General features: G+C 49.5%; 1 long non-coding RNA gene across 1 annotated transcript; it reads right to left on the reverse strand.

The window, feature by feature from the left end:
- Positions 1-1,745: 1,745 nt before the first annotated feature.
- Positions 1,746-8,308, reverse strand: LOC311511441. Its single transcript, XR_014709288.1, has 2 exons — positions 7,503-8,308; positions 1,746-2,812 (listed from the first exon to the last, which is right to left on the reverse strand). It is a non-coding gene; the product is annotated as an uncharacterized lncRNA (long non-coding RNA).
- Between the last annotated feature and the right edge of the window lie 278 nt (positions 8,309-8,586).

The following is an 8,586-nucleotide window of genomic DNA, read 5'->3' on the forward strand; positions in this document are numbered from 1 at the left end:
GAATGAATGGGATGGTTGTGTGTGTCCATTAAGCCCTGCACTGCTTTTTACCCTACTTAAACAGCATTTTCATCACTGTTTAATGAATGAATTTAGCAGCCGGCATTATGGAGAGGACATTTTTATATGCTATGTGTCTACTTCAATCTTATTTATTGTGCTTATCTTGTCTTCTGTGCTGCAGTCATTATTCACGGTTGAGTGACTCTGCTGTTGGCAAAACCAGTCAATCAATGCACACCCACCATTCCTTTTAGCTGTTCCACTTCTCTTGCAGCACCCATGGTATTGTGAGGCCCACAGAGGGAGGAAGGGTGCTCTGCATGCAGAGATTGGAATTGGGGAAACTGATCAATAGCCTTGGCAGGCCACACATGATGTCCTTGTGTAGTGAAGCGAGTAGATGCCTATGTTGCCATGATAGTTAGCAACAAGGGAGAAATAGGTCAAGGTTATCTGTGGTAAACAGGAACAACAAACACAAAATATTGTTAAATTCAGTGCACAGCCATTGGTGCATTCTTCCTTATGGGGTCTTTGAAGCAATGCAGAAGGAAACACTGCAGAGGTGAGAGTTCTTTTCTTTTTTCCATCTTACTTTCCCAGGAAAGCTCAATTCGGATGCAGACTCTCACTTTCACTACAGCTCCTGCTTTTTGTTTCCCAGCTTGGTTCTCCCAGATGCAAGGAGCACAATTAACTTGGCCAAGGTCACCTAGGGAGTCAAGTCTGTTTTGAATTCAATGAACAAGAGGCTGTGTGGTTTAATGGCTGGAGCAGAGGACTACAAAACAAGAGGAAGGATAATTAGAGGAGGGTTATAACCTGATTAAGGCACTGACTTACTGGGGGATCTGGATTCAACTCCTGGCTCTCCCATGGGTGTCTGGTATAAGCTGGTGGGACTCATTTAATCTCTCTGTGCCTCAGGTCCCAATCTTTTGCCTGTATAAATGTATCTCTTTCTCTGTCTTGTATATTTGGATTGTAAACTCTCTGGGGCAGGGACCGTCTCTTAATATGTGTTTGTATGGCACCCAGCTCTTGGGGACAATAAAACAGTGGGGCCTCTTAGTCTCCACTGTACTACTACCAATGAATCCCCTGGCTACAAACCCTAGTGTTATACTCCAGCACCTGCCAACAGTACCATGCAATCGAAAGCTTTTGTGATGACTTGAACTTCTACTACCTTGCCTAAAACCACCAGACTCATTCCACTTGTGGGCTGAGGATCTTAGTCAAGATCTCCAGTGATGAAAGCCTTCCTGGTCAATCTTTTTTTAACACAACACAGCTTTTTACCCCATAAAAATGAACCAAGACATTTAGGGAACTTGCGTTGGATACATTCTTAATTTTTCCCTAAACAAGGGGACAAACATTCCTTCACTCTGTGTTTTCGCCCATGAGATCTCTTTTAAACAAGCAGGCTTGGCTTTGTAAATATCTTCATTCAAAATTGTCATGTTTCAGCCTTGAACCACAAACTCCTGGAGTGTTTCCTTTCTAATGTTTTAAAAGCTGTTACAAATACTTCATTTCCTCCTGATCACAGCTCTATTAGATTATCTGCTCTTCCAAAGGAAAAAGAGAAACACCTGATACAAACTCAGGCCCTCAGAACAACAGTTTTTGTAGCAAACTGACTTAAAGGTTGTTGCCGGCACCCAGTGCCGAGAGGCTGAACAACAGCTTGAGTTGGTTCGTTACCCGGTGTGCTACACCCAATAATCACAACGGGGTGGAGAAGCAGAAAAGTTTATTTGAAGCTTCAAAAAGGTACAGGGAGCATAAAATCTCAAATCCTGCACACCAGAGCAGGAAGTTACACAGGCTTTTATACATCCTTTTTCCCAGCATACTTATCCAATAGCAAGCTGCTCCAAGTATCCATATAGCCAGCTAATCCAGTTCCCAGCTAGTTCCCTGATTCTCTGTATCATTTGTTAAACTATACATAAAGCTGCTTTATTCAGCATTGTTCTTCCATATCTCCCCTGTTTGGCCTTGCTTAGTTTCAGGCAGTCTGACTCTGCAACATACTGTTGCAGATTCTCAGCATAACTGCTGTGTGTGCCTCCAGGCTGGGGGGCCAAGGACACTTGGGCCTAGCACGCAGAGCTGCTGCGAGTGCCTCCAGGCAGGAGGGGGCGGGGCAAGGACACAGGGGCCTAGTGCGAGGGGGCTTCATCGACACTTGTGGTCTTCCATCCCCTCGAGTTACCTAGTGGCCATGCCCCAGTGTTCCCAACAACTCCCCCCTTTGAGAACACTCAACAGCCTTGGCTCTGAGTTTTCTCACTTGGGCTACTTATTTCTTTACAATAGGACTTTGCATAAGCACTTTGTGATAGCCCTGAAGAGAATGACTTATTAACTTTTGCAAAAGGGCCCTGACACATGATACTGCACAGCATAATACCAGTAATACAAGCAGTACAGGAAAGAGAAATTTCAATAGCAGGCTAAATAAACCACCAAGCCAAGACGACAAACCCCAGCCCGCTATTTGTGTCTTTTAAACAGTAGCTTTAGCCCGAGATCGTCACTAGATGAGGAGTCAGCAGGTTGGATGGTCCACTGTCCTGCTGACGAGAGGGCAGGTACTGCCTTCAGACGAGAGTGATGGATCCAGTTCTTGTGTCCCTCGATCTTTGCCGCTGTATGGGAGATCAGCAGGACGGTATAGGGTCCTTTCCACTTTTCCTGGAGAGGCTCGTCTTTCCAGGTGCGAACAAGCACAGAGTCACCGGGCTGTAAGGAGTGAACGGGAGAGTCCAAGGGGAGAGGCTGGGAATCCTTGGTATACCTGTGAAGAGACAAGAGAACAGCAGACAGGGAACACATATACTGTGACAAAAAAACATTACCCAACTCCCATTCCCCTGACAGAACCGGGTGCCATTCATGGGCCATGCCCTTCCAAACATAATTTCAAAGGGACTGAGCCCTAATCTACCCTTTGGGAGAACGCGGATACGGAGTAGGACGAGGGGCAAAGCATCAGGCCATCGCAGTGAGGCTTCTTGGCACACTTTTGAGAGATGCCGTTTAAGGGTCTGATTGGTCCGCTCCACTACCCCACTGGCTTGCGGTCTCCAGGGCGTATGGAGTTTCCAGGGGATTTGTAAGGCATGTGAGATGCTTTGAATGATTTTTGACGTGAAGTGTGTCCCGTTGTCAGATTCCATCCACAGGGGGAGTCCAAAGCGAGGAATGAGCTCCTTAACAAACTTGAGGGCCACTGTCCTGGCAGTGCAGTTATGGCATGGGAAGGCTTCTGGCCATCCGCTGAACCGATCCACTATAACAAGGAGATATTTGAACCCTTGGGTCCGGGGAAACTCAGTAAAGTCTATTTGCCACACTTGTCCGGGGCCCGGAGTGGGTTCTAGGGCAGCTGGTGGCACAGGATGTCCCGGTCGGGGGTTATTCTTTTGGCAGACTAAGCAGTCCGCCTGTACCTGGGCAGCCAGGGGTCGGAGTCCGGAAGTGATAAAGTATTTTCCCATTAGCTGGATAAGTGCTTCCCTGCCAGCATGAGTGGTTTGATGTAGTTTCTGCAGCACTGGCCGGATTAGGCCCTTTGGTAAGAGGACCTTCCCTTCCGGGGAATGGAGCCATCCCTCCTTTTCCCGGAGACTGAGTTTGTCAGTTAGCTGTCTCTCCTCCCCAGAGTACTGAGGGGTTGGAAGCGCCCCTACTGATGGGATAAGGGCATGCATATGGGCGTTCTCAGCCTGAGGGGATGGCAGGGTGGCAGCATGCTTAGCCTCTCTATCTGCCCAAGCGTTACCTCTGGCCACATTTTGATTCTCCCTTTGATGGGCTTTACAGTGTACCACCGCCACTTCCGAGGGGAGTTGTACAGCTTCTAGGAGCTGGAGGATTTGGGGCCCGTACTTGACTGGGGAGCCTTGGGCTGTCAGCATTCCCCTTTGCTTCCATAGGCCAGCATGAGCATGCAGCACACCAAAAGCATACTTTGAATCAGTAAAAATGTTGACCCGCTTTCCTTTTGACAGTTCAAGTGCACGGGTCAGGGCTATTAGTTCGGCAAGCTGGGCAGAGGTCCCAGCAGGCAAACCTTCAGCTTCTACAGTGTCATGGAGGGTCACAACAGCATAACCCGCCCTCCTTTGCCCATCTATTACAGTACTGCTACCATCAGTGTACCACTCATAATCTGCATTTGGGAGAGGTACATCCTTTAAATCTGGACGGCTGGAGTACTGGGCATCTATGATCTCTAAACAGTCATGTTTCTGTTCCTCTGTTTCTGGCAAGAGAGTGGCTGGGTTAAGGGAGGGGCAAGGCTGTAGGGTGACTTCAGAGTTCTCTAACAGCTTAGCCTGGTACCGAGCAATCCGAGCCTGGGTGAGCCAAAGCCCTCCCTTTGCATCCAATAAGGCTCGGACCATATGGGGAGTATAGATTTGCATAACCCCTCCCAATGTTAGCTTCTCGGCTTCCTCAAGCAATAGGGCAGTAGCTGCGACCGCCCGTAAACATGCCGGCCAACCCTTTGCAACCTGATCCAATTGCTTAGAAAAATAAGCCACAGGACGCTTCCATGCTCCTAACAGCTGTGTAAGCACTCCTAGGGCCACCCCCCTTCGTTCATGTACATACAACTGAAACGGCTTAGAGAGATCTGGCAGGCCCAGAGCTGGGGCTTCCATCAATTTTCTTTTCAGGATTTTAAATGCCCTGTCAGCCTCTGGGGTCCAATAGAAGGGGTCATGATCTGCTCCTTTTACACAGTCGTACAGGGGTGTAGCCCACAGTCCAAACTCTGGGATCCATATCCTGCAAGAGCCTGCCATACCCAGAAATGCCCTGAGCCGCTTACGGTTACTTGGGGTAGGAACTTGACAGATAGCTTCCTTTCTTTCGCTTGAAAGCTGACGCTCCCCTTGCCGTATGTGAAACCCGAGGTACCGTACCTCTGGGAGGGCAATTTGAGCCTTACTCCGTGCTACACGATATCCCCGAAGTCCAATAAAATTCAGGAGGCTCACGGTGGCTTTAAGACAGGGTTTTTGGCCCACAGTGGCAATTAACAAATCATCTACATACTGCAGAAGGAGAGCCTCCTCATTATCCCACTCCTGTAGGTCCCTGGCCAGAGCCTGGCCAAAAAGGGTGGGAGAGTTTTAAATCCCTGGGCCAACACTGTCCAGCAAAGTTGCTTTTTAACCCTTTTTCGGTCCTCCCACTCGAAGGAGAAGATCTCCTGTGATGGGGTGGCAACTGGGATGGTAAAGAAAGCATCTTTCAGATCAAGGACTGAAAAATGGGTATACTGTCCCCCTATAGAAGCCAATAAGGTGTACGGGTTAGGGACAAGAGGGTGCAGAGCCTTAACCCGTTCATTGACTGCCCTTAGGTCCTGTACCAGCCGATACGTGCCATCAGGCTTCTGTACGGGTAGAATGGGAGTGTTCCAGGCTGACTGACATTCCCGGAGAATACCATACATTAGGAATCGATCTATAGTTTCCTGTAAACCTTCTCTGGCTTCCCTCTTGATTGGATACTGTTTTACTTGCACTGGGCCTTTCCCTGGTATGAGCTGAATAGTAATAGGGGTCTGGTGGGTGGCCTTTCCTGGAATCCCTGATGCCCACACAAGGGGGTACACCTGGTCTTCCCACGGGCTCCATTCTGGGGCTTGCATGGCTGAGGGCTCAACTGCAAGGGTCATGATCCAGGCATTCTCAGGGGGTAAGGTAAGGGTTATTTCGTCCTCAGTAAAATGCAGGGTGGCACCGAGGCGACAAAGTAGATCCCGTCCCAGCAGAGGGGTTGGACACTCAGGGAGGTATACCAGCTTGTGGGATATAGTCCTGTCTCCCAAAGCACATTCCGCTGGGGCATACACTGGGCACTTGGTGTCCCTGCCTGTGGCTCCCACCACAGTAAGGGAATCTGCTACTGGCAACTGAAGAGGCTGATTTACGGCAGTTCGGGCCGCTCCAGAGTCCACTAAAAAATCTATTTCTGAGCTTCCCACCCGCATCTTTACTCGGGGTTCCGGGGGTAGGGTGGTCCGTCTCCCCTGACACCCCTATTCCTGCTCCACCATCACCATCATAGGGGCACCCCCCTTTTCTTTCCTCTTTGGGCACTCATTTTTCCAGTGTCCCTCCTGTCGACACAGGGCACACCGGTTGCGACCCAGTCGTCTCTCCTGCAGGCCCGGACGGTCGCGTCCACGGCCCCTTCCTCCCCGGCCACTTCGCTTAGTGCCGGCCTGTACCGCTGTTACCATCAATCTCACTTGCTTTCTCTCCTTCTCTGTCTCTCTCAGACTATAAGCTCGGTTTGCAGTCTCTAAAATTTGTGCCATGGTCATACCCATTAAATCCTCCTTTTTCTGTAACTTTCTCTTAATATCAGGGGCTGCTCTGCTCGTAAAAATTCCCTTAATAATTGACTCAGTTGCCTGATCATCGGGGTCTGCATTAGTGTTCTGTCGAATGGTGTCCCGAATACGCTGTAGAAAGGCCCCTGGGCTTTCTTTTAAATCCTGCATTACTTCATATGGTTTTGCCCAATTATTATGTCGGACAGCCGAGTGACGGAGTCCATGCAAAAGCAACTCCTTATAGGAGGTAAGGCGGGTCATATCCCCATGATCATTTGGATCCCACCTGGGGTCTGCTCGGGGGACTTGTGCATCCGGGTCAGGGACATTAATACGATCCCGGTCGTACCGTCTCTGTGCCTCCTCCCTTGCCTTGGACACAACCTGTTGTCTTTCAACCTCAGACAATAGGGTTCGCAGGAGGACGTTACAATCATCCCAGTCCGGCTTGTGACTACTGAGGCACCCCTCAAAGACTGATATAAACCTGCTTGGGTTGGTGGAAAACTCTCCTGCCTGTGCTTTGAAAGCAGCCAAATCCACAGGATTAAAGGGCACACGAGTATAAACCTGCATAGTTGTGGCAGGACGCCTGTCTGATCCAGACCGGGCGACTTTAGTTTCAGTGATTAAGGGGTATAGGCCAACCATTGGGGACTTACAAGGTGTGGGTGTAGGGGCTGAAGGGGACACCGGCTCTGCCATTACAGTGGGGGTGGGGGTCTGGGGACTAACATTAGCTGCTACCAAACCAGTTGGAGTCAGATTACAGCGCTGTAAAATATCTGGTCGAGTACATAAAGTCAGAAACAAATGCGCATACATATGTTCATTCCATTTCCTTGTTCTCTGACAGAACAAGAGTAACTGAAGGATCGTGTTGTAATTAATTGACCCTCCTGGTGGCCACCACTCCTAGTCCTCGAGTTGATATTGAGGCCAGTCAACTGTACAGAATCATTTTAATTGGCTCTTAATCATCGGATCCGCACCAAATACCTTCCAGTTTGCTAGAATGCACTCTAGGGGCGTACACCGTGCCCTAACCTCTGCGCTCTGTCCTACAGGGTAACTCTGGGCGTCCCCAGGTTCCAACAGAGCATATAATCCGGATTTTAAAGGATCCTACCTGATCCAAGGAACCGGTTCTTCACCGTGGCCTGCAGCTGCTTCTCCACTATATGAGTGCGTTGCACCGTTGTGCCCTCTGGGGTCGATCAAATCGCGTCTCCTCCGAGGCCCCCGATGAACTCACCGGTGCGCGCTGGGCGTCGGTTCTCGCCGCAATCCTCGACCTCCAGGAGGGGTCCGGGCAAGGCTAAATTGCAGCCTCGAGCCCACCCAGGGACGCCAAAAGCTGTTGCCGGCACCCAGTGCCGAGAGGCTGAACAACAGCTTGAGTTGGTTCGTTACCCGGTGTGCTACACCCAATAATCACAACGGGGTGGAGAAGCAGAAAAGTTTATTTGAAGCTTCAAAAAGGTACAGGGAGCATAAAATCTCAAATCCTGCACACCAGAGCAGGAAGTTACACAGGCTTTTATACATCCTTTTTCCCAGCATACTTATCCAATAGCAAGCTGCTCCAAGTATCCATATAGCCAGCCAATCCAGTTCCCAGCTAGTTCCCTGATTCTCTGTATCATTTGTTAAACTATACATAAAGCTGCTTTATTCAGCATTGTTCTTCCATATCTCCCCTGTTTGGCCTTGCTTAGTTTCAGGCAGTCTGACTCTGCAACATACTGTTGCAGATTCTCAGCATAACTGCTGTGTGTGCCTCCAGGCAGGGGGGCCAAGGACACTTGGGCCTAGCACGCAGAGCTGCTGCGAGTGCCTCCAGGCAGGGGGGGGGCAAGGACACCGGGGCCTAGTGCGAGGGGGCTTCATCGACACTTGTGGTCTTCCATCCCCTCGAGTTACCTAGTGGCCATGCCCCAGTGTTCCCAACAAGGTTAACCCCTCTCTTGAGTTATTAAAGGTTGTATTAGGTCCAGGGAAGGAATGGCATTTGTCAAGTTGAGATTTCTGTGATCAAAACCAAGAAACATAATTTCCAAAGTACATCAGAAATAGGCAGCCTGTGGGGAAGAAAGTGAGTTTGTTAAATCACAAGGGGAGGAAGGGGGAATCAAAGAGAGCAGACAGAATGCAGAGAATCAAAATGACTTCTTTGCTTTGCTCTTTACCCCGAGACGTAATGGAGGAAAATC

Source organism: Lepidochelys olivacea (genome assembly GCF_965140295.1).
Source record: "Lepidochelys olivacea isolate rLepOli2 genome assembly, chromosome: 1".
NCBI classification, from domain to species: domain Eukaryota; kingdom Metazoa; phylum Chordata; order Testudines; family Cheloniidae; genus Lepidochelys; species Lepidochelys olivacea.